The 27,165-nt window shown below is 39.7% G+C and overlaps 1 protein-coding gene across 6 annotated transcripts in view; it reads left to right on the top strand.

The window, feature by feature from the left end:
- The window catches only part of SIPA1L1 (signal induced proliferation associated 1 like 1), a 202,399-nt gene that overhangs the window by 68,152 nt on the left and 107,082 nt on the right, over window positions 1-27,165 (top strand). For 5 of the 6 annotated variants that reach the window (XM_082760693.1, XM_082760690.1, XM_082760688.1 and 2 more), the window contains one exon: window positions 13,794-13,870. The exons of the other annotated variant lie outside the window; for it this stretch is intronic. The gene's annotated coding sequence lies outside the window, so the exon portion shown is untranslated. The remainder of the gene's footprint in view (window positions 1-13,793; window positions 13,871-27,165) is intronic. 6 annotated transcript variants of the gene reach the window in all.

Here is a 27,165-nt window from a genome sequence, read left to right as displayed (position 1 = left end):
GGGGATGGGGAGTGGTGGTGTTGCTTTTACAAAGAGGCAGGGGTGGATTTGCTTTCAGAGGGATCAGCATCCTGATCTAACACAACATGTTGCACAAGGTGTAGCGCTGCCTGAAGGGAGAAGACCAGAATACTTGCTAGGGACCACAGGGAGAACATCTGGACGTGGATCAGCTAAAGCTGATTTGCAGCCAGACACTAACACTCTTCGTCAGAAGTGCAGGTACAGCCCCTTCCACTGAAGTCCTTATGATGATCTGTTTATTGACAAATGTTGAAAATTACAGACATAGGATATGCAAAGGGAGTCTAGATTTAGAAACAACAAGCACTGTAATAAACGTTGCTACTAAAGAAAAAATCCTCCCTTGAAACATGGTTTCATCAGCCTGTGGGATGTTTAAAGAAACAAATAGGTTTCTTATTTGAGAGAATTAGGTGCATGCAACTTTTGTTCACTAGTTGAAACTGTTTCCCAGGGTTATTTTAAAAATTAAGCAAATGGCTCTAATTATACAGATTTGCATTTACAACTGGATATATTTTAACTAGTAACTGTTCTTAAGGCTTGTGAGCTCATAAGCTCATATTTCTGTAGACCCAGCCTCGTTGAAATCAGGAGGTTTTACGGTTGTGAGCTAAGCTTATTTGTAAAGCATAACCACATGAACAGGTGACTCTTCTAAAAATAGCGATGTGCTCAATAAAGCCAATCTTCGCTTGTTTCAGATACCTTTACATATCTATTTAGATTCTGTATTTAGGGGCAAGGCTCTCAGCAGCATAAATTTCAAGTTCTGTTAGATTCTCCATGTCCTTATATTAGTAGCGACAGAATAAAAGTTGAGACATCCTGCATGCAGAGTAGGCAGACTGCTGCCTTCTCCTTGACCTGCACTTAAAATTACAAAAGGACTGGGAGAGGGAAGAGGAAGGGATGGTCAATGTGACTAAGTGGCTAATACTGACCTGAAGTTATATTTGGTAGGCTGTTCTTAAAGCTCCTGGCTTTATCTCTGCTATTCCTGTTGACAGGTCAAAGCCCTGTGGCATTTATCACTGCGGCAGTAAGATGTGGGTGCATGGGGTGGGCTTGAGGTGGGAAAGGATTTGCCTCAGTGATTATTGCTCTTCCACAGGGGCCGATTTAAGACTATGTAGTGCTGTGCGTTCTGTCATGGGAGACAGCAGCTGGATGGGAAGCATTTCTCTGAGAATGGCCAACGGGAGACAGACAGAGCTGTGTAGCATTTTCATGATTTGCAGGTTTTCTTTTTTTTTCTTTTTTTTTTTTCCCCCGGAAACTTCCTGAAGGTTTAGTTGGTGTTTGTACAAATTGTGTTTGTCTTCAAGTCCAAACAAAGATAGGAATAAGACCTACAATTACTGTTTAGAAGTAACCTCATTATGAATAAAGGAAGGATGTTGCTTAGGGAGTGAGTGTGTGTTTTTCTGCATGCATGCAGGTATCTGAAAAAGGGAGTAGAGACATTAGATGCTCTCATTGAGGCTTAAGTGTTCCCAAGTTAGAGATTGCCTTCCATTCTGGTTTTCTAATGCAATACTGCAGTGAAAAGTACAATAACTGTCTGTAAATTGAAAAGAAATGGGAAGTGCTTAGTATATTTTTACCTTCTTTTATGTCTAAAAACAGTGCAGTGAATTAGTAGAAGTTGGTAGTGCTGTAGCTGTGAGATGAAATAATGTACTCCAGAACTGGAGAACAATTGCAGTTGTACCCTTCAGTTGAACAAAACTGGTTAATGTTCCTAATAGCTAAATATGACCTTTGTAATAGGAAACGGATGTTCTTGAGAAAAGTCTCACCTTTATTTCACTATGTATGAGACTGAAAGAATTGCATATTCTTTCATTTAAGGCACAAGAGGGAATGAAAAAAGCCTTGGATCGCTTAATTTTTTGACTATCTGTAAGGTGGAAAGGTCGTTGTGCTTTGATCACTGTTCTGCTATCACCGAGTGGCTGTGGCTGGAGCCTGCCTGATCCAAGCTCAGGCAGAGCCACCCTGAGCAGGGTGCCCAGGCCCACACCCAGGTGGCTTTTGAAGATCTCCAAGGAGGAGACAGACTCCTGGAGCTCCTCTCTGGGCAGCCTGTGCCAGTGCTCAGCCACCCTCGCAGTAAAGAAGCGCTTCGTGATGTTCAGGTGGAGCCTCCTGTGCTCCAGTCTGTGCCCATTGCCTCTTGTCCTGTCGTTGGGCACCACTGACAAGAGCCTGCCTCTGTCCTCTTGGCACCCTCCCTTCAGCTATTTATAGACATTGGTGCCTAAATGATCGAAGATTTAGTGGTGTGGACAGTAATAATTAATTTTTGTTGCTGTTACGGGCACCTGTTGACTAGGCAGGCTAGGAATGATGATGCACACGCTATGTCTGCAAACTTCCCAATTTCAAAATGGTTAGACACACCCAAGTTAACTTTAATCTAGCTAGCCTGGATTAAAAAAGATTGCGAGGATTTAACAGCGCGGATTTTAGTACAGCCTGATGGAGACTGTCAAGGAGTCTGGGTGCTTAATCACTGCAATCCTGTGCCCTGGAAAATGAGTGGGTTTTGTAAAACGCTTCTGTTACTGAATTCTGTAGTTTGCATAGATGTGGAGAGCTGCTGGTGGATGAGATGCGTGTATCATACTGCATGTGAATTTTTCCAGTTTTTCTCTTTAAAATGTGGAATGCAGTATAACTTCAAATTATTAACTCTGTACTTAGTACTGTGTATGATTATAGCTGTACAGTGATTAATAAACACGGTGTTTTCTGTAATAGATGCTTCGTGGGAATGGCTGGGGAAGCATGAGCAACCCTGGTGTTTTGAGTTTCTGCATGGCTTAGCTTGCATATTGCTAAATTATAATATGCTGTGCTGCTTAAGCTTCAATAGCAACAGATTTCTGCAGTTAAAATATTTTTCACTTTTGCAGGTTAGTAATAAGTCTGCTATTAAATCTGAGACTGAACAGAAGTGGAATCTGTGAGGCAGGGAAAAAAGTAAGCTTGTGGACTGAATTTTATTTTACATTTTTAAAACCAGAAGGGACCAAGGAAATAGCATAATTGGAATTGGGAACTGTGAACTTCATTCCTGTGTTGCCCTTGACTAGTCGCATTATTTCTCTGCTTCATTTTTTTCTGTAAAAGGAAAATGCTTGTTTCCTTTGAAGTGTTTTGAGAACATATGCAACTGCTACTACTTCAGCTGCATTGACCATTAGATTTCCTAAATTCATGCTTCAGAACAGACACCCCAAGTTGAAATACAGGGTTTATTTGGAAAGCATCCAGTTTCAATGAAAACATTTCTGGGATTTTGGAAATGAGCAATCCTTAAAGGATTCTATCTCTCTGAGAACAGAAGAAGCATCGTTTCTAGCCTGAATTTGTTTAGGTGTAGTTTCCATTCATTGGTGTTTTTTTTTTTTTATATAATATATATCTTTGCTAGATGAAAGATCAAATTCCTTCTGTCAAATTCCTTCTGTCTCTTACTATATTCTTTCTGTAGGCATTTTATTTTTTTCTCCAGTTTTTCAGCATCACTCTTGAACTGTAAAAGCAAGAACTAATTGCAGTTTCTTTGTGTCAAACAAGTAACGTAACTGCTTTGCTCTCTTACTTGGTATTCTTGCTTGTTTAAACATTAGTGGATTGCATAAGATTAGCCACAGCTATGTGTTTGGAGTTTGCTGTTGCATACACAGATTCAAGGAAGCTAACTAGTAAACGGGAGTAATGCACAAAGCTGTTACCTGTGCAGATCAGAGTTCACACTTTCCACTTAAGATCAGAGAAGGTGAGCTCGCTTTTCAGTCTAATTGCGCTCACTGCTTATGCATAATGCAGGACCGCAACTTAACTCTGCGCCGTTTGATGAAAGATAAAGATCAGAGTCAATGAGACAATGTGATGTTAGCTTTACAGATCCCAGCAGCATGAGGCATTACTCATGTCTTTTTATGTATATAACACAGCATACCTGTACATACACATTGTTATGTGAATGCTGTATAGCTTGTGTTAGCAGCAATGCAATTAATAAATAGCATTTCCTGTTACTCTTAATTTGTATGGGCTTTTTAGCACCGTAGTATTTTATTCATGCTCCTATATGTTGTTAGTTGACAGTCACTAATTCGTTCCATTATTTCCATATTTGAAGGCTTAGTACTAGGATACAGTTCTTTGTTACCTCAAAGTCATGCTGTTTATTGTATTGACCTTCATTAGAGCTAATATTTTTCCCTGTTTTTTTTTTTTTTCAGCATGTGTAAATAACCATTTTTTTAACAAAGGAAGCTTATAATTTGCAGAAGTTGCAAACAATTTCCTAGCTAATTGGGATAGCTGAAAACTCTGCTTTGGTTTTGTGTGTGGTATTTTTACAGAAGCAAGCTGAATGTCTTAGCACGTGGTTGAGCTGCAAGCTCTTCCATGCCTCTGCATCCCCAGTAGGAATGGAGGGAGAAGGGAGCAAGATTTCTCATTATATCTCATTGAACTTTTGCATCCAGGTATATTAGAAAATATAGCTTCTGGTCGGGTAGTTGTGGTACGAGAAATGCTGGAGAGGATGACAGTTTTTGCTTTTTTTTTTTTTTCAACCAGTCTTGTCTGTGGGCATGGGTCTTAAAGACCTTGTGTTCTTAGTATGACAGTGATACGTTGGAGGGGTAAAAGCCACTGCTGTTCTCACTTCCTCACACTTCTGTGCAGTCAGAGATGTGTAATCACAGTAATTGTGAAGACCACAGCCCAGAGGTGCAGTAAAAGTGAGTGTGTATAGTAGGACAGATAGGATTTTTTAGGGTATGAGGAAAGTACTGGATAATCATTGTTTCAATTCAAGTTTAATTTTGATTTTTCTTTTTGCTCTTTTTCTTGTTCTTTTTCCCCTTTATTTTGTCTAAGGCATGTTATTTCAGCATAGCTTCCCCCTTTTTATATGTTTTTTACTATCTCTTAGCACCTTTGGTAGGGGTCTTTACAGAGGGGAAGAGAAGTTGATGTTGAGAACCAGCACGCCATTCCTTTTTCTCAGAAGGAATAACTCCTGCTGTAGCCTCTCTACTTGAAAACAATTGGTGTTGGGAGGAGGTTGTTTGGAAAGAGGATGAGCTGCAAAATAACTGGGGGCTGAGTGCCTTTCCAGCTGGGATTAATTTAGTATCACAAGTTTATAGCATTCTTTAAACATTTACATGCTGGCCTGTGAGGGAGTGAAGGGGGACAGACATGCATTCCTTGCAAATCTTTGCTCTTTGCCTCTGCCCTTGACTATAAAAGGGAAGCAGGGATAGATTTGATAAGGTTTCAGAGAAAAGAACAGGTAAAGCCAGTGGCTATTTAATATCTTTGCTGTGAAATTAAATTGTGGGCCAAGCACTCCCTCTTGGATTGTTCTGCCAAGAAGTCATCGTGCCTTCATTACTAAAGGCTAATCCAGGTTTTTCAGCTTTGTTTTTATTAAGATGAATTCGCTGTAGAGAGGAACGTTGAGACTTGCAACCACCTCAAAAGAGCTGGTTAGATATTTGGACGAGTAGGATGTGTTTTCTCATACATTAAAGTCTTAGCTATTGTCTTTCATCCAGAAATCATGTTCTAGTTAGCTTAACTGTATTTGGTTAAATTAAACGTCCCTCTAGCCTAGTGGTGCTGCCTCTGACAGAGACAAGCAGCAGATGTGGAAACATGTAGGAAAAGTTTGTAGCTGTAGGCTAACTTGGGGACCTCTGGCTCGGGACTTGCTGAATTGGGATGTCCAGAACCTTTTGCTCTTTGTTGTCCTCCTCTTTTTTTTTTTTTCTTTTCCTTGAGAAGAGCAGTGTTGCATTTGGTACTCAATGTAGGAATTGCATGAAGTGGCATGACAAAGAACTTCTCAGAATAATTCACGACGCTGTGTACAGGTGTCTTTGTCATTGGTTGTAGTGGTGGGTTTTTGGTAGTTTGTGTTTTTGCTATGGTGAGAGTTGGAGCATCAATAAAAGAATACAGATATCTCCATACTATTCAGTGTCACGATTTCTGCAAGGAATTTAGAAATGCCAGGTAGTATTGGTAATGGGTCTGCTTTCCATACTTGATTATCTGTTACCAGTACGGCACCTAATGGTAGGTGCTTCAGAGCTGTGAACCATTGCAGCATGTAACATTTTTCCAGGATTTGGGCCCCTGTATTCATGGTTAGGGCTTAAACTTCTCTGGTTTTACTGCAGGTGAATAATTGCATGTGCGAAGTCATTTTTACTACATTACAAAATTTTACATTTACTATGTTACAAAAATGCTACAGCATTTTTATTACATATTTTTAGTGTTACCCACTGTGTTGACAAAATAATTCCCGTGTGCATTTTTTTAGGATAGCTGTGCAGTTGCATACCTCTAGGCCATAGAAGTCCTCAGACAGTGACCAAAAGTGGTCTGTAAGGTCTCTTATTGAATCTTTAGAGCTGAATAAATTGTGACTGACCTAAAGTTTTATGTAATTGGGATCTATAAGCTGTTTTCTCATTTTGCCTATTTAATGAAAACAGAGATTTAGCTTTTCCCCTTAGATGAGTGAATTCTGAAGGAAAACATTGTAAGAAACGTTATGGAGACCCTCAGAGCTTGACCACGCATGTGGGAAATTGAGAGGCTGTTAGTAAATACTTTGAAATTCTGCTACTGGAGGCATCAGTGAAACATCACCATTAAACAGAACTGTAAGGTCCAGCAAAAACTGCTTAGTCTTTTATAACCAAAGAACTGGTGTCAATGGTTTGGTTGTTTCCTGTCAGACTTGGATTCCATTATATGGCAAAAATTTGTGAAGTCATCTTCCTTTTCTTTTAGTAAGCTGTAGAGAACTGATGCCTTTCTTTTCCCTTTTTGAGGTAGAACCAACTTTTGAGGCAGGGTTTTGGTTTTGGTGATCCAGCTATGAGTATTGTAGAGACTGGTGCTTGTACTGTTGTCTCAACTGTAAATACAATTTGCCAATAAAACAACTTTATTTTAGGACCTATGCAGTGATGATACTCCATTCTGAATTGACTGATGGGATGTTGAAATAGTACCTCCTGCTTGGCATTCACATTGCCAGTACATCATGCTAATCTTGGCAAGTATGGATTTAAAACATCTTTCCTTCTTGCCTCCCCTCCCCTCCCAGTTAGTCCATTCTGGCATAAAACATAATTTTCATCTTTTTCTTATTTAATCTGTATTGGGTTACTTTCATACGGTTTGGGTTTGTGGCTTATCGTATAAGATTTTTAGTTCATCAGACCTGTAATTTCAGATTTAGTGTTTGAAAACTTATAGTAAGTATGTATATAGTATAGTAAGTACTTCTGACAAGGAATTGCAGAACTATAGTTGAAGTTTTTTTTGGTAATGAACATTATCAAAAACTTTGTGGTAGAGGAGAGTACGTGGTACATGAAGTTCCTTCTTATTTTTATAGTACCAAACTGCAAAGTCTATTAAAGCATAGAGGGCTCAGAGATGTTATCTTGTATAGTGTTATACTTTGTTCCTTTGTATTAGAGAGGAAGGAGGTGTTTGGAGAAATCTTGTTCCTGGATTGAGCAGCTGATAAGCGCACCCCCTAACACTCGTTTCCAACCCCCTCACCCCCCTTTTAAACTTCTCTGTGGTAAGAAATAGGGGAATCTGCCTTTATGAAATGATGATGAAATTATTGCAGACAATGTGCTCTTAGGTAAGTTTAAGTTTGTTTAGTTAAAAGTATTTATTGTAGATTTAGAGCCTGGAACTTTTATTCCTGTGGTTCATTTTTGTTCCGAAACAACTTTTTTTTTTTTAGTAGTGAAGAATTTCTTTTGACAAAGCAGCCTTTCTGAAAGGGGAGAAAAGAGCATCTACTGTAACGGGAGAAAACAATTGGAGGCAACCTGTTTTATGAGGTGCTGTTTAGAAAGCAGTGTGGCAGGTGTAATGCTTGGTGGTGGTGATGTCTTTTAAGTGTTCAGGAAATACATGTATGTTAAGGAAAACAGCAAACTTGTATTGCATTTTTCCGTGTGGGTCTTCGTCAAGAAAGTATTCATCTTACCATGTTACTACCTTTTATGTGTATCTAATTCAACTATTACAGCTAATTAAGGATTTGAGAAAATAATCCTGTAAAATGTTTCTGCTGTAAAAAAAAAAAAAAAAAAAAAAATAAAAAATAAAAAATGTATCTGAATTTGGTGTATATTTAGGAGGTATATACATGTACATGGTGTATGTTCAGTGTGTGTTACTTGAGGAGTTGGAAGATGCTTTGCAGCATAGGGCACAAATCAGAATGAACTTGAGTTTAGCCAGTTTTTGTTAGTCATTATATACTCGTCTTTATTACCCTAGTTTTGTTTTTACTCCATGTTCACCAAATAATGTGTCTCTGCTTGTAATCTAGTATTGCTCTAGGATAGCTGTGCAGCCATTATTTTTATTATTGGCAAATGTGCATCTGGATGATCTTGTTCTGGTCATATAGGATATTGTAAATGTTATTGGAAATAACATTCCACAGGAATTCTGGGGACAAGAGTCAGTTTTTATGTTCATTTGAGGGAAAAAATACAAAGAAAATGCCAATTGTGATGAAGATGCAGAATTTACAGATTTGTCAAGTAATGGAAATATTTAGAGCGTATATAGAAAGATTTATTCCTCAACCATCTTGCCATGTTGTGTGGATCTGTGCTCCTGATATCTGATGCATTTTAAACAAAGGCAACGGTTTTACTTGTCCTCTTTTGCTGTAACACGATATGTTGGGAATTCACATGAATCAAAGATGACCCTGAGTGTGAGATAGCACTGTAAATTCTCTGCTAGTCAGAGAAAATATTTTTGTGTTATCAACTAGATTTAGTAACTATTTCATTGAGTCCTTTAGTCTTGAGAATTCTTACAGTGTGTGTTTTAGTGCATGAATTATATTGCTAACTGTATATAATGTAATGATAGAACAGGAGGTACCTCAGCATAGTTTCCCTTTATCATAACAATAGGATCAATATAAAACATAACACATTTCAGACCAGTATGTTGTGGTTTTTATGTAAACCAGATGGTGCTTTCTTGTATTTTGATGGATACTGACTTACAAATCCATTTAAAAACTAGCATTTGTCTGTCAGAATGAGGCTGGATGTATAAGCATCTTTATTCTGATAAAAGGAAAAAAAACACATACACAAAAAATATGAAAAAATAATGTAACTATCTGTCCTCCCTACCCCCAAAACCAAAAGCAAACCCTGATCCCAGGGAGTTTTACTGATGATACTGAGACACCTCTGGCTAACCTATTCAAGACTGAAATCCCTCACAGTGATGTAGGATTTCTTTTCTGGACTTCAGTAGATGTTTAGACAGCTGTTAATTCTCTAGTGCCATTTTTTCATTTTATTTTGGCGCTCAGTGGATAAGAGGGTGGATTCTTATAGATTTACTCGATATTTAAACAAAATCTTTGACTAAAAATGGAAATGCTGGACCAGGAGCAATGAGCTTAAAATTATATTGCAGACTGCCACAGATTAATAACACTACTGTCTCTTTTGATCATCAGTCTCTCCATATAAACTGCTTTCTAGCCTTTTAAAGGCATTGAGTCCTCAATGAATTTTTCACACAACACTGTGCAATTTGGAAGCTGATGGTTGCAAAGTCCTGTTGGTGAGTGAGATTGGTGTTGCAGTACTTCAGAGCTCACCACTGTTTGTGCAGGCTTTTAAGTTTCCAAAATGTAGGAGAGAAATACTTTGAGAAATATTTTCAGATGGAAAACAGTATATTAGGAGAGCTCAATCTCCTTTAGGATGATGATAACATTATCGCTATTCCCTGGTTTACATAGCACTTTGCTCTCCTCAGGTGTAATGGTTTTGCCCTGTTCAGGTCAATATTGGTAACTTGTTTTCTTTTACTGTGCTGTTTTAAGTTTGTCTCCAACTTATTTGCCAGATTCCTGACATTTTGCTTCTGATAATGCAGATGTAAGGAAAAAGAGATGTTAAAAACAAATCCTCTTAAAACTTCACACCTATTCTACATTCAAAATAGGTAACTGGGGCGTTCTGAATGCTGTTTCTGAAAATGGATGCTAGTGTGTAACTGAAAACACTGCGTTCTGTCCTCAGCGTCAGAGAAAAGAGTGCTTTTCCATCCATATGTCAGTGGTTACTTTCTCTCCCCTGGCAGCACTGCAAGTACTTTTCCTGGAAGTGGGCTACTTTTGCATTCCTTCAGGTGCGTGCCTGTTGGACCCAGAAGTCGTGTTCTAGTTCACAGATAATTTAGTGTAGTCCTGGAGATGTAATCAAACTCTTTTTCTGTCCTTCAGCAAATATTTTCACATGATATATAAAAAGTCTTGGATTTTCAAACTGCTTTGCGTGTTATTCCAGCTTTTAGATCTCTGAACTAGTGAAAATGCATGCATATTCTGAAAAGGAAAGGGGGGAACAGTGTCTGATTATGTGTTTTTGGCCTTTGCAAGTGTGTGTTTGCCACTGTTTCCATCCATCAGATCACAGAAGCTAACTTGTTTATGTGAATAACTTACAATTATCCACATGCCTTGCTGGTGGAAATTTAATGAATGAATTGGAGGTAAAACCTAAACAAAAGTTGCTGAAAGTCTGAATTCTTTGAAGGACTGAACGATGGCGTCAGACTTTGGTATGTGCTGTTAACACTTCAGCTCTGATACGTGCTCTGGGTGTCTCTGTACTGGTGTAAATACGCCGGATTTGGCAAAGTATGAGTTGTAATATTTATTATTGCTGTTTCATAGGGAAGTTGAAAGATAAAATGGGAGCTAAAATACTTGTGTGTGCAGGGCTAAAATGTGTCCATGCACATCTGTACGTAAAGTCTAATCCTGTAATATTAAAGGTATAAACATGGCATATGACAAGTTTAATCTTCTGGTAGGCTTTGGTGGCCTGGGTGAGATCCAGACTCAGTGTGAGCTGCCTGAGCCGGCACGCTATAGAAAAGCTACCAATAGAGCTGACTTACCCTTAACGAATTTGAGACCGGCGTCGGTATTTCTTAAAATTAAAAAGGCAATGCTCCTCATTTTTTCTTGAATGTGGATGTGATTTGTAGCCCACCAACAATTTGGAATATCTCTGCAGGTGCTGTAATTTCACCCAGGAAGACTTGGAGGGAATTCTTGATAATGTATTCTGTGTTGGTATTGCTAACCACCTACGTGCATGTGTGCTGTTTTTGTGCTGTTCCTATCTGGGCAAGACTAGGACTGACTTAAAGGTCTTCTTGCCTGAGTCAGAACAATATAAAAACGTGGAGAAGGAGGTTCTTGGCTTGCGAAGATGTAAAATGCCAGACAAATGGGTGGCCTGTGTGAATATTTTTGTTGTATTACATCTGTCATTTCAGCAGACTCGCTGGTACTTCAGCAGCATGCAGTATTGATGGATACCTTACAAATGCCTGATGCAATACCCACCTTGGGACCGTCTGCTTGACGGGTCTCCATGTGGTTACTGGAACCCAGGAAAGCACCACAGGTCAAAAATGCAATTCAAGTACCATGGCACAGCAACACGTGCTGAAAGCTGAAACCATTGCGACTGGAAACTGTCCACAAACCTCTAATGCCTCTTCTCCTAAATGTTTGCTGTTTGACGAGTTTCCTGTGAAGTACTGAACTAGCATCCAACGCCCATTACTGGTCCTCCAATTACATGACTCAGGATGAAAACCCCCACTCCATGAAGATACCATTTCTTTCTTACTTTATTTGGTTCTGTGAAATAGATCTAAATCTGCCTAAACAATAAGATCAAGGCATTGAAGAGCAACGCGAGACAAAATAAACAGATGCAGATTCAGTCTGGTTTAGTAGATTTTTTTCCGTGTACGTTTTCTGCTAACGTCTACTTCAAGAATGGGCTTCTGTTTAATCTGTCAGGTCTGGGAAAGCATTTTAAGTGCAAAACAAGTAGAAAATAATTTCAAATAGCTGAAGGTCTGAACATGTAGTTGCATAGCAGAGTTTAATATTAGCTTGCCTTTTGTGACCTGAAGGAGAATTCAGGGCTACTTGCTAAAAGTAAAAATTGCAAGGCCTAAACCAATTGAATTATGTTACTGACAGGAGGAATATGATACACTGCTGAGCAAAGATTGGTTTTCTTTTCCATCTCTGCTCTTCTCCCAGTTGTTAGTGAATTAATCTCAATTGTGAGCAGCTGTTGAAATAATAAACGCTGCTGCTGCTTAAATGGTAGTTACAGGTATTCTGATTTCTTGAGAGCCCCAAACAGATTTGAAAAGCAAAACCAAAAAGCTCAGCTGGTAAAGCCATCACAGGATAAGGCAGGAAGCCTGCATGACAGAAGTCGTAAATGGAGAAACTCATTCAGCTGAATGCAGCATCCTGGAGGTGGGTGTACGCAGGGTTTTGCTGAGCATGTTTAAGCTGGTGCTGCCTTTGAGAGGGGTGGCCGGGTGCCCCCATCTGCTGATTCGAGTTGTTTGAGAGGTCTTGCAACAGGAGGGAGAGAGAATGGGCACTTTCACTCCAGTTTTGTATACTACTTAAAATGATCATTTTCTGAGCATCTCTGAGATGAATGAGGGTAACCTATCTCTGGGTAGCTGACTGTAGCTGTGCCCTGGCCTCCCTTGCTGAGGGGGAGTCGGAGCTACTCATCAGTCAGCCCTTCATCTGCCAAGGTTCATGGCCTTGCATTGTGAGGCAAGTCCATGGTGGTGGTGATTTTCCTTAAACACACAGTTCTGGGAATGTTAGAGTTATCTTGATTCAGCAGCCAGAGCTCTAGGACTTGCAGTGGAGGAAAAAATGCTATTTTGTTAGGCTTAATACACAGCTGCTTAGGTAAGTAGCTCCAGCAGTAATGTAAAGGTGACTCTTGTGGTGTGAGAAAACCTGTCCCAATTTAAGCTGGTTTTGTCAAATACATTTAGCTTGGGCAGATGTCACACATGTGGTTTAGGTATACTGCCCTGGCTGCTAAGTTTGCTGAATAATGCTAATTTTGCTTCACTGCCTCGCGGTTTGCAAGCTTGGCCAGACTTGGCAGGGGTTCGGGGGGGCAGCTGAGCCTGCCCTGGTGTGGGGCTGCGGTGTCTGGGTGGGTTTTCTCCTCTGATTGCTGTTCTGGGAAATAGCGGGCTCCTTTAGTGGCATGTCTCAGAAATGAGCGTGCAGAGACAATCTGTTCTGTACTTGTGGTGCTTTCTCTGTTGGCATCAGTATGGAGTGGAGGGAGGAAATGATTGTGATTCAAATGCTGAAGGGCTGAAGAACAGAAAGAAGGGAAAAGATGCTAGGCTGGGAGATGGAGGACCAGGCACTGGGAGGGAAGAAAGAGAAGGATGTAAGAGCAGGAAACTGTTGGCAAAAAAAAAGGGGGAAAGGAGGGGGGGAAAAAAGAGGGAGTGAGAGAGTGGAGTGAACAAAAAATGTGAGGGAAGGATTCATGAGCGCCAGGCAGGAACAAGCAGCAGAAGGAGGTTCTGGGGACAAGGGCGGGGGTGGGATGCAGATCACTGACTCTTTAAAGTCTTGGAAGTTTGTACTGTACTGCTGTTTGATATCAGTGCAGATGCAAAAATCTGAAATTTTGTGGCAGGTGCTCTCAGTAGAAGACTCCTTTTTGGAGAATTTCATTCTCCAACTATTTGGCTACTTAGCTCTTAAATTAGTTAACTCTGATCAAGAATATTTTATCTATATATTTTGTTTATTTTTTTCTCTATTTTACCAGCTGGTACATCTTTGAAGAGAGATTTCCTGTGCCCTTCCTCAGATGTCTGTGATATTTCCAAGAGGAACTGTCTTTCTGTAAGTGGAACTCTTCTGTGATTATCAAATTCACAATCTGAATTGGTTGAACACATTAACAGGAAAGTGTGTATGCAGAGAAGTCTAAACAGTTTTTAAAATGAATTTTTTAGTACACAAAATCATTTGCTTGATATTCCCATTGTCTTAGCCACAAATTAAATAAGATTTTTCTTGCTTTGTAATTGAGAATAATGATAGATATTCAGTGGAAGCTTCTTTTTTGGCTTTGGGCATTTGAAATGAATAGTAAACTTCTATTCTCTAGCTTAGACAGTGATAATAAAAGCAGTACACATCTCTGTCAACATTTGTGAAAAATAAGTCTCTGGGGATTTCTGAATGTTTTATTTAATGATGAGAACAGTAAATCTGTCCTGTGTGGTGTCTGAGTGAGCTGTCTTATATCAAAACATTATTAATTGATTTTTATACTTTACAGCTGTGTTTTGGGAATACGTATTGGAATGAAAGCCAAAAGCTCCCCTCTGGATTGCAAGTCATATTGTAGAAGAGTTGAGTGTTTTTTTTTTTTTTTTTTTTTTTTTTTTTTGTTTGTTTTTTTGTTTTTTTTTTTTTTAGCAATGTTGATCAGGAGGAAGAGGGAGGCTGCTGAGCTGCCGACTTAGCTTGGTTTGCCAGCAGTCTTAGAACTAGTTTAGTCATGGGAGCACAGCTCATCAGACCTGTGCATGTATGTAGGTGTTTGAAGATGAAGATGGGTACCCTGTGAGATCTTCATTTATACCTACATCCATTGTTACCATCAGATTGTGAAATTAAGGTTTTAGTGGGATTGCTGAAGAACTGTGTATTCGTTTCTTCAGATGTGAGCACCATGGAGATCAGCCTTCAAAGCTGCTGTTCTCTAGAAATAGTGCTTTTTTTGTTAGTAGGTGGTTCTCTACTGGTTTGGAAACTGAATGTGTTTGCCACATGAGGAGGTGAACATAGCCTGGGGAAGGGAGGAGTGGAGCAGGGGAACGGAGGATCCGGCCTCCCTTCCCTGGCAGGGGCAGGCTATCAAGCTTGGCTCAAGCTGCAGCTTCAGGCTCCATGAGGAGTCTCAGCATGATCCCTGTGGGCCTCCTGGATGGCAATACCTGGTTTGTCCCAAATGTGGACTGGATAGATCGTCATGGTGGCACAGGCAGCCCTGGAGCACGGAGTATGCGCATACAGTCTGCACTGTTCTGCAGCGCAGAAGAATACAGAAGTCTAGGAGAAATACAGCTGAATATTTGGCCATGGTAAAATAATTCACAGAAGTATCATGCAGCATGGCGTTTTAGGAGATGGTTGAGATTGAAACATTGAATCCTCTGGGATCATCATAGCTATTTAAAGTTAAGAGTGCATATAGTACCACAGTTATTTCCTTTAGCGCGCACGTGTTGTCTCCTCTCTCTAAAAATTACAGTCATTCTGCAGACTACTCAAAACAGGAAAAAAAAAAATGGACTGTCTGTACTAGCTACTCTGGGCTGTGGTTATGAAAGCAAGTGTAGGAATTCAGTAGCCGGATTAGTTGTACTGTGAAAATAACAGTTGTGAAAGCTATTGCCTTTTACATAATGATAATTTTCAAATTATCATCAGCTGTTTTTATACAGAATGAACATCAAATATAGATGGCTTACCACATAAATCTCTCAATGGTAAAAAAAAAAAAAAAAACAAAACAAATGACAAAAGCCACAAATAATGAGATGACTGAATCTGCAGCACAAACCATTGACCTTTTTTGTCTCAAACAGAAAAAAACAACCAAACAAAAAACAAAACAACCCCCACACTAATAATTTCTTCTAATTTATACCTAAATATTTTTTTATTTGTCATTAGTGTCAAAGTTCAAGTTTCAGTTATTGTGTTGGCTTAATTGGTCATATTTAACACAAAAGGATTTCATAGTATTAGAACAGCTAAGTGTTCTGGTTTTAAATGTAAAATTGTAGAGTACGTTTTATGTGAAGTAATGTGACCTAGAAGAGGCTTTGGCAACAGGTTCAATTTCAGTGAATCCAGCAAAAATTGCAGAGTTTGCTTTTTCTTGCACCTGCTTTACATAAACATACTGTGCTTGTACCAAAACTGTATTTTGTTTTTGTGAGTATGATAGTCTTACCAGCAATTTCATTTAATCATCCACTGTTTGCTTTTTTAAAAGAAGCACTAAATTTAATTTTTAAAGTTCGGATTCTTATGAATGGGAAGACATCAAAGGAGAAGGCCAGTAACTGGGGAAAGCCATACACAGTGTAAAACATGGAATAATGAGAGAGAGGCTAAGAGCCTGTTCTGTCACATTTCAGTTTAAAATAGCTGGGGACATAAGGAAATAAGCAAATTATTTGATGAGTTAGCAATGAACTTAGCTGCAGCAGTTTTAAGAGAAGCAAGGACAGCCAACAGCTTGTCAATTTGATGGATTGACCCCAAAGTTTATTTAAAAAGAAATCACTCAAGAAAATTTATTGCTTTCATATGCTTTTACCAATGTGTCTGTTCTCAGCTTCTAGCCTGTGAACCACCAGTGGAATTCAGAGCCTGTCCATCATCTGCAAACAAAAGTATTTTTGATAACCGTGCAATTGAGCAATAGAAAATGAATAATTCAATGTGTCTTACAAATGTGCCTGTCCATCATGTGTAAACAAAAGTATTTTTGATAACCGTGCAATTGAGCAATAGAAGATGAATGATTCAATGTGTTTCACAAAAAGCTGAAAAAAATAATTAGAAAGAAAGACAAAAGAAAACTTGGCTGTCAGTGCAGAAGCATCTTCCTGGTGGTCCCCCAGACTTAGGCAGCATGACAATTGATTTCCTCAGCTTTTCATCAGTGGGGCTGCCCGTTTAATTTCGGTCACCATCCTTGTCTATGCAGTTGCACCACACTGCACAGAACTAGTGTTGCCTGTGCTCATGGTGTTGTTGCTGGAGGTGAGTGGGGTTGTGCAAGTTCCCCTCCCTCTACAACCACTTCCATATCTGTGATGCTTTTCACTATTCTGCCCTTAGATGTTTGTGTATAATTTAATGAAGGGAAGTTGCACTGGGGCTTTGTGGAAAAATTGTCTTGAAAGAAGGCAGGTAATCTTTCATGAGCTGCTGCTCACTACCTGTTTTCTCCCAGAATTTTCTTGGGGAAGAGGTGCGTCACCTTCTGAAATCAGACAGTAAGAGTTTTTCATAAGCTGAGTGGCTGAGTTGGGAATCTTTAAGTACCCTGAAAAGACCTTTCTTTTTGGTAAGCTCATGCACATGTTAATGGAAGGTGTTTTGCACAGGAAGATACAGGAGAGGTATTTTAAATATCAGTATGAATCCGTAGATATTAGTAATTCTGTCAGTTAGCTGAGACATCAAATATATGTTAAGGATACTTGAAATTGCTGTGTCTAAGAATCTGCAAAAAAATTGTGACAGTCAGGCTTATCTTAATCCAAGTGTAAGGAGGTATAACCAACTACTCTTGTTCTGAGGGCATTCTCATTCTTTTGTCACTGTAAAATATTTTCTTTATAGCAATCTCTTGGTTATCATTGCTTTTCAGATGCCTCTCAAGGTGTCACCATAGCTCTCTTCATATGTGCCCATTAAAAGTTATTGAATTTAATATATTTTTTCCAACAGAGTATTTGCAAACTTCCATTCAGGTACAAACTATCAGAAATGCTCTTTTTACCGGTAAATTTTGAAAACAAATTCTTGAAGGAGGAGACACATTATTCATCTAAAGAAAAGAAGGGTACTTCTTGGACAGATTAATGTGTTTCAAGCTGTGTTCTCCATCCATAATCAGATTTGGGAATGCAGTTTTCTGCAGTGCACCTGCACTTCTTTGACTTGCATTTAAAATATACAAGCAAAAGCTATACCTAAGAGAAGTGATGCTCTCTTACCTCCCATGTGATGATAAAATGTGACATGATGTATGCTATCGCTGAGGCAAGAGAGCTGGGTGGTGCACAGAGAGTAAACAGATCACAAGTCCATTTTTCTGTGTCTGTATGGGAAGGGAGGGAAGAGAAGTGGGAGACTTCTTTCAGATTTTGCACTTCATTTTGGGTAAAGTCAGTGTTTTACATCTGTTAATGGGGAAAAATCAGCTCATGAAATCGTATTAATTTAATAAAGCCTTTAAATCCTTGATTTTTCTTCCAGTACAGAATATTGTTGCAAGAATCCCTTCCTTATCAACAAAGGAGTAGTAATTACCAGTAACATGGTCATGTTTTTTCACAAAGCATGGCTATGCATCAATACTCCATGTATTTTCCTACGTGACTTAAATTCTATGGACTTCCATTAAAATACTCTGAATAGAACTATTTCCAAAATACCAGTGAATGTGTCTGAGTTAGCTAACTTTCTGTAAGGTATTTGGTTAAGAAGGCCATAACAACAAACGTAGATGGATGCATGGCCTGTCCCACTACCTTAGCAATCTTCTTGACATCATGCTTGCTCAGATCGGAAGTTTAGAGAAGAATATGAGAGCAGGCATACAATGATCTTTACACACTTTATTTCCTCTAGCATTTAGTAGTTTTTGACTCTTGCATCAGGGGAGACATCATGTGCAAAGTATGCTTTCATGGATATTTCTTTCATTGAAGTGTGAAGTAAGCTTTGTGGAGTCTAGTAGTATCTTCTGACAGAGATCCATTGTTTATGTGATTTGTAAGGTACTGTCATTATTCTAAATAGGGTTTTTCATGTCATTTGCTGCCTAATTATAATATTTGGAGAAAAATCAAATGATGGTTTTCCTTTTCCTCTTTTCCGTGTTTTCCATGATTTTATAGACCTTCTGTTTCCTCTCAACTGTCTGTTCCAGAATGAAGGGCTCATAAACCCAGGCAGCCACTGAAAGAACTTCCTGCTTGCATGTTCCTGCTTCTGTTGCTGGCATAAATGTTCCTATAGTCACACACAGACACAGAGCAAAGGACCGATCCGCCTAAAAATTTACTCTTCCACATCCCTAGATACTTTGAACAGTTCAACTCTTCGTGGATGCATGGCCATAAGATGGCAGGAACAGTAATAAGCAGATGGACACCTTCTCAGGTGTGTGGGCGTCAACTCTCTGCTCTGTGAACGCTTCTTACCTGGTGTTAAATGGAAATCTGTTGCTTTATCTCTGGATGTGCTCTACGTACACGCATACAAAGAAATGCTTTCAAACCAGAGACTTGAGAGCTTTTTATTCTGGGGCGGTTAATGTCCAAGTGTGCAGGTAACTCTTAGCATCCAGAAGTAAATGAGTGATGGCGAACCCACTGCCTAAGCCTTCCAGGGGAGGAGTGAACGCACTGCCAGCGAGTCCCTGCGTGCCGGCTCCCCAGCCGTCTGTGCTGTGTGCGTGGGCCTCCGCCGCCTCTGCAGCTGGTCTGACGGCGACGTGTGCGTGGATCTGGGCCAGTGGCCAGCTCTGGCCCAGCTCCCGAGGCGGGTCTCTGTGCTGCAGCTTCTAGAGCAGAGCTGGTAGGATGAGAAGACAGGAGAGACAGTCTTGTGGAGGTGGGGAGGGAGGCATGCTGTAAAGGCAGTGTTTGGAGGATACAGGAGTGAGAGGGAGGAATTTGAGCACTGGTATTTGAGGGATATACAAATGTTGCTGCTTTTTGTTCAAGTGGGGTTTGACTTAAAAACCCCAAACACCTACATCCCAGCTGTCAATGGCCTGACAGACTTCATGCTGACAAACTTGGCTGTGAGAAGTTGATGGGAATTACCTTTGGGAGGTACCTGTGGTCTCGTGTGGTCAGTCAGCCATGCACCCCGGCATTGTGCTTTCATACTTCGATCAGTAGAAGAAACACTGTACTAGAAGCAGCACTGTGTCCAGGAACACGAGTAGTTTACGAGTTGGCAATGGGATCATCATCCATTCGAACCTTCTGGTTCCTACCTGCTCCCTCACCGCATCCCTCCATTTACCTGAACTTCTTTACCATCTTTAATGGCTCCAGCACAGAGCATGAGTAGCTTCATTTTCCCCAAAGTTGACTATTTGGCCATGTATTTCTATTTTTTTGCAGGCCTGGCTTAGTAAAGACTTAGTAAAAATTCATGTACGTATAATTGGGGTAATTTATTAAGAAAGGAAGGATAGCAATGGTTACTGCAGAAGTCTGACTTGTTTAGGAAACCAGGGAAGGGGGGAGAGATGAATTCTTTATTCAAAGTCGGATAAGTTTTGCAATCTTCTTATGCTTTTTATTTCCTTTCCCCGTCTGTGCTGTTTTAATGTGGTTTACCAGTATGATGACCCCTTCAGGAGTTCTCACTGAAAATGGCCTCTAACTTTCATCTGAACATGCTGATTTCTTCTGCTTCTATAAATTTCACTGTGCAGCTGGAATAGCCGTGCTTCACTAGTTTAACACAAAACAGAGATGCATTTATTAGCTGGATAATGTCTGTGCTTCTGGAGTCAAGTCATATTTGCATTTGTTAGAGTTTATAGAAGGCTGTTTTCTCAGTAGAGGGATTGTGGAAAATGCATCATGCAAAATCCTCAGGAATATTATTTTCAGCAAGTGTCACGTACCAGATGGCTTTGCAACCTATTTAGCTATCTGTTTTTGTTAATCTTGCTCTGCTTGCTTGAGACCTCAAAACTTAATTTCCCCACCTGCTGATAAATATAGGGTCATAGGAATCGCCACGTAGGGTCAGACCATCTGTTCTTTAATTAGGATTAGTAGCAGATGCTTGGGATGATGATGCACAAAAATCTACAATAGGCAGTTATGATAATAATATGCTCCAGGGAATCTCTCTGGGATCCTGTTAGTTCAGCTTGTGTTGTAAAGCTATTTATTTTTAAATATTTTCTACTGTGATGCCATTTTATCTTTTGTTCTCCCCTTTAACATTGCTAAGCTTTTGGCTTGGCAGTCCTGCATCCCTCACAGTGAGTTCCCTGGGTAGACAAACGAGGTCTCTTTGGGTGGGGAACTTGTCAACTTTCAATTTAGTTGAATCCTTCCTTTCTTGTCTCTTGTGTTATTCAGGGAAAGAAATCCTTGGTCTACCTTTCTTCTGCCATTTAAAAAATCTTTTTCTTGGGAAAAAAATTGTATTCTTTCTGATTCTTCCTCATGCTTTTCGTTATTCTTGATTCCTGTGTCCGGAAGGAGAGAAAAACATAGCTGTGGCCACTGGCTGATTCAAATTTCCCACCGTGCTTCAGTTGAGAAAACACCACTGATGCCTATAAGAGAAAATGTTTCCTTACGCTACTGAAGAAGTATCATTTATACAAAGTACCTTCAGTGTTTTAGTTTTTATTTGAGGAAGATGAGCTTTGTTGTAATAGTGAAGGTGCCTTTGCAATGGGCATGCTACAGTTCTGCAGCAAGGCGACGGGTGTTTGCAGCTGTTCTCCAAGCTGCTTTGAGCAGAGCATGGCACAGGACTAAAAGGTGGGGAGAGTTCCTTCTCAGGGCCATGGGTGTGCCTGCGTTTCCCTTGGCAGCCCTCGATCTGAAATGAGAAACTGCACTTCTTTTCTTACTGCAGCTGGAGTGGTGCTTAAAGAAGTGCTCAACTGGGGGACAAACATGGCTTGCTGATAACAACAGCGATGCCACTAGCTAAACAGCAGCTCCCAAACCAGGGGCTGTGGCAGCACAAATGGGCATGGACACAAGATACTAGTTACTGTTTGGGGGGGGTGGGTTGTTATACTGTGCTGATCTGAAATAAATTTAAGAGCAATTGATAGAGAAGCCATTTGATATAGATTATGCCTGTAATTTTAAATATCTGTGCAAAAGGGATCTCAGTTTTCTTTGTACTTGCCTCTTTTTATTTCTGTTGGGCCTTATTTCTTGGTGGAGTATTACTCATGAAGTGCTAGCCTCCCTCTATCCCTTACATTTTTCTATATGCATTCTTAGAAAACTCATTAAACCTCGAGGTGAGTGTAAGTTAGTAGTTGAAGGAACCAATAGGGTTTGAGTGAAGGGAGGTAAAATTATGGGGAGGAGAGACAGGTTTTGGTTAGATACATGAATAGACAAATGAGGTGTTGAACACTGTCCTTACCAGCAAAGGAATGCAGTTTTTTCTAACCTGCTTCTAAGCATCAGAGCCAGAAGCCTCTGTTGTGTTGTGCTCGGGTTTCCAAGGAGATGGGAGATATTTTTGCAAAACTGAGAAATTGAGAAATCATGGAAAGAGGAATTTTAAATTGCATGTCAAACCACAAAATGCAGTGGCACGGAAGATTTGTAATACAAAGTATTTTAAGGGTAGAACTTAAATGCTGTACAGCTGAAATCCTTTCTCACCGATGGTAATGATTAGCATTTATCTGAGAGCTATTTTAGGATGATAAACAACATTCTTTTCATTTTCAACTGCTTGGAGAGAAGACTAAGTGCCCAGATAAATAGATGCTATTTATCACCAAGTCTGCAAGAATTGTTTATCCAGAATTAAAAATCCTAAAGTGTTCCTAAAAAATTAAGATGGTTTGAAAATGCTAGAGATCCAGCTCTTGAAATACTGGTTGGCTTGAGAGTGTTGAATGAATAGGTATTACAGATGGAGCAGCCCGGGAATGTTCTGTGTCTAGGATGTTAAAAGCTGCTTAAGATTATATGAAGTATTTGTCAACTTCTTGAGGAAACTGGAAATTTTCAGTTGATGACAGCATATGTGTAGCATCCAACTTTTTTTGCATGTAAGAGTTAAGGCACAATGTGTAAAGCCTGCTTAGATGCCAGCTTATGCTTTGGAGTACTGGGTAGCTGCAGGACACCCTGTGAAGCCGGAAGAGTGGACTAATTTTGCTAATTGTGGACATGTGCCGTGCTTCTTGAAAGAACATGTAAATTAATAATCAAGAGATGGACTTCTCTGTAGTGGTATGACAATTTTCACATCCTAGAATATCTTGGTGTGTAGCATTGCTGGGACCTGTGGGTCTGCAGCACACTCTCTGGCACAAAGAGTGGCATCTGAGCTTACGTGGTACAAAGTGTGTACTCTGCTATATAGCATGTATAATCTTAAGCTTTCTTCTAGCCATACATTACTGTAGATATGTCATGGTTCTACTTGCCCGTATTTGTTTCATCTGATTTTAATCATGGCTTTGTTTCTGCATCTCTGCTATCACTAAGAGGCTGGTCAGCATCTTTATCACTCTGGTTGTGATACTGTTTCTGTACCTCAGGCATGGCTGGCAGGTGGAGCAGATAGGTAGGGCACGTAGCAGGAAATCACAGGGAGGGGCTCTGTGAATCCCTGTGAAAACTCAGTAGGAGAAGGGTAGGTAGAAACAATACTGTTCTCGGTTTGAGCTGAAAGCCAAGGTGGGATTGCAGGAGGGACTCTAGTTAGTATTGGTGGGAAAAGGCCAGGGGTTTAATGAACATAGGTAAAACTTTGGCTGCAATGTGGGAGTAACTGAGATGGTAAAATCATTCAGCAGTGAACTGTCTGCTGGGAATTGGTCTCCCTCAATATTCTTTGTCTGGAGGGAGCCAGCATTGGCATTACTGGCTCCCCAGCTGTTCATAGTTTTGCTTCCTGTTTATTCCATAAATTAACAAAAGTATTCTTCTCAAGCAGGTAACAATGTGACTTTTAAAGACAGAGATGCATAATTTGTTAAAAACTTTTTTGTTTGTAATTTTAGAATGTCATTATATAAGAAAAAAAAAAAAAAACAAAATGTAAAGCACAGTATTAAGCTTTCTGGTAAAAGCAAAATGTTGTATCCTATATTTTTATATGCTTAAAATTTCTGCTCTATAAAACAACATTTTGCTGACATACATTTTCAGGATAGCTTCATACTGGTTTTGGTTTTGAGACTTAGGATTTGTTTAACTGAATATTCCAGGATGAAGCGTTCAGCTGTATTTACTTTGTAATATGTCAAAGCTTAATTTCATTCTAGCACCCACTAAAATCTCTGTACATAGATACAAACAAGCAAACAAAGTGAAGAAGTATTTTGTTTGTATTAGTGAATGTATTTGTAATGTTGTTTTTGAACACTGCTGTTTTGGGAAAATAATACAGAGGTCCACAAAATAGTAAAACTTACAAAATAGTAAAATTGCAGAAGTTTTGAAGATCATGAAATAGTTAAAAGATATGTTGCTGATACAAAAAAGACATCTTGACCAGCTGTATATGACTGCATTCCTTGCTTATGCATACTGCTTTTTGAAGTATTGGGCCTCTGAACTGCAAGAATGATGCAAGCTTTACCTTTGCTTGAAAAACAGGATGTGTTTGATACTAAAGTAATAGAAAAATGTGAGAGGAGTGATTTAGGAGATATAGCTTGAATAAGGTGGAAAAAAAAGGACCGAAAATGCAAAAATTTTAGGAAATAATACAATTAAATATTGTATTAAATAATACAATTAAATAAAATTGTATTGAATAATGCAATTAAATATTAGGGAGGCTTAAATTGCCTAGTCTGTAGGGGCAGTTGCTCACAACTGCACTTCCCATTTCTGCCCATAAATGAGTTCATGATTTTAGCTTAGTGATGTGTATAAGTAGTGAAAGCAGTGGAAACTATATAGGGGCCAACTGGTGAGAAGAAAATATATATATGTACATATATATTTTTGATTATTATTATTTTTTCTTGCTGGTTTTGGTACCTGGGTTACTTGGGGCAGAGTGAGCTCTAATGTCACAGTCAGCGCTTCAGTCATGTAGGCATGCATTCAGGACTTCCCTGAAGACAGCAAAGTGAAGATTTTTGGTGAAGGAGGTTCCAGTGAAACCTCAAAGATGAGAGGAATTTCAAAAGGAAACTAAAATGATCATCTGTCATGAGAAATTCATTGGCTGCTATTCAGAACAGAAAACTGTGCAAAATGCTTGTGGCCAGCTAAATGAATATGAATGTGTTACATTTTTCCACCCCTTTTGCATGCATAACAGAATATGCCTGAATCAAAATGGGTTAGGCAGATCATAGTTGGTTAATGGTTAATGACCACTTGGTTATTTAAAACTTTCCTGGAAGAAAATACATTTGTTTGGTTTAAATCAATTTTATGCTGAAGGACTTACGAACTTTTTGTGAAGCTTTTATATCGCTGGTGAGTTGTCCATTCAGTTAGCTCCCATATAGAACTGACAACAGGTTTCATTAGAAATAGGGTTTGCTGCTGTGAACATTTAGTTGTTAAAGCACATGGGAATAGCCCTTCCTAAATATAGCTTTTCTTTAGTAATTTTATCCTTGAGGACCAATGAGTAGGGTATCCTGAACTGCACACATCTTGCTCAAGGAAGGGTCTTGTTTGTGGTGTGTGTTTGGATGTAAAGTCAGAGAGACTACTGTCTGCATTAGATTTAGCAATGAAAATAGTAAATACAAGTCTGAGAAATGTTTTATTTGCTGTAGAAATCAGCGTGGTGAACTAGGCAGAGATTCTGTATGAAGAAATGGCCATCTAAAGAATTGAGGATTCATATAGTAATTATGTAGACAAAAGTTGTCTCACAGTGCATCAGCTTTTCTGGATTTGTCTTTTGCTTGCGATGTTTAGAAGTTTTACTTTGTCATTTGCTGTAGAGAAAATATGTTTAAAGTTTTAATCTCTAGGTGACAGCACAGTGCACTGTTCTCTACAGCGGGCAGGTGCCAGCAAACCGTGTGATGCTGTTCTGCCGTGGGAGATCTGAGCCACCTCTGCTCTTCCTGCCTCCCCTGGGGAGTCGAAGTGGGTACAGTGAGCTGTGGGTGCTGCTTGTGCCCCAATTTGCCAATCCCCGCAGCTTGCAGTGTCTCAAAGCTGCACGCCTGTGCGCACGCATGCCCTCTGGTGACAGTGGAGCATCTTTGAAAGTTCAGGGAAACGCAACAAAATACTGAAAATAAAAAGCTCTCAGCTCAGGAGGGTTATTATGCTCTCCCCCCACGAAACAGAGTGGGACGGAGGTGCTAGTGATGTGATAGTTTGTGTGGCAACTGTAAAAGCTTTCAAACTGTGTAGGCTTAACTCTTTTCCCATCTCTTTGTAGTTGCCATGGCTTTTAAATAACTGCATGTTACAGTTTGCGCGGTGACGTTCTCTTCAGGTCGCACTTCCAGCAGCCCTTCAGGGGGCCCTCACTCTCATGCACCCATTTGTGTTCACCCCCCTTTTCTCTCTTCTCTCAGCTGCTGCCAGTGTTGAGTTAGATCAGAAGTGAGCTTCCATTCGTCCTAGTGAAGCCATCAGTTAAATGCATGCTTTGAATCCAGATCAGTTCTTCAGTCCGGCTGCCCTCCTGCAGCAGGAATTTGGTTTGGCCAGGTGGGATCACTGGCACTGAAGTCTAGCCTAGGCACTGGAAAACGTAGAGCTGTTCTGAATTTGTCAATATTTGGTTAACTTGCAAAGCCTTTGTAGACACAACTTTAAAAAAAAATAAATAAATAAAAAGGACGAGAAAGTTCTTTTTTATAAGGATTTGAGGAAAAAATTGCTTTCTTTTGTTTCATCTCCATTTAATGAAATTGGGCATTACAGTTCTGCATGTGGATATCATTCTCTCTGTCAGTGAAATCCTCCTTTTCCTTCCTAGCTGCTGTAAATTTACTGCTGCAGTGTCCTGCTCTTTGCTTCAGATCAGTGGCTCGGTCCGAATTCTCACCAGCTGTAGAAACATGACAGAATAATGTTTTTTTTTATGAAAAATGCTATGCGGTGTTGTGCAGTTGGTTTCTTCCTCCTTTCTGCCAGTTCTTCTCTGCTGCTGAGCTTTCCATGTGAATCCACTTGTTTATACTTACTTGTGTTATTTGAAGGAGCAAGAGCTATGAGAGAAGTCCAAGGACAGACTACAGACAACACATCGGTCCTTTTTTGTGATCCCGATGTGTTGTGAACACAAAAGTCCCACCAGCACAGATGTAGCCCTGGTCTGACGGCTCTGAGCCATGTGCATCTTGAGGCCTGGCTGACGTGTCTCAGAGCAAATCGGTTTTGTTCTTGGAGAAGTCCATTTTGAAAGGATCCCTGTTGTCATGAACAAGTCAGAGGGGAAGAGAAATAGTTAGGGAACTTAAGTTTTCCTGCTTAGAGTAAGATCTTTAAGGCTGGACTTTACTAGATGCCAGCTTTAAAAAGCAAATGCCAGTGGATTATGGGGAAAGAGGAGGGAAACATACCTGCCTGTACAAAATTGTGTTGTATGAAGTAATAGTATACTATCATACAAAATAAATGGAATATGCAGTGGTGTGAGTTGAGGTATATAAAATAGTGGTAAAGCAGCATTGCTTTTTGTTAACAGGACATTGT

The sequence above is a fragment of the Aythya marila genome, assembly GCF_965140915.1.
Source record: "Aythya marila genome assembly, chromosome: 5".
NCBI classification, from domain to species: domain Eukaryota; kingdom Metazoa; phylum Chordata; class Aves; order Anseriformes; family Anatidae; genus Aythya; species Aythya marila.
Note: the sequence above shows the minus strand (reverse complement) of the source record. Positions and strands in the feature narration are given on the sequence as shown.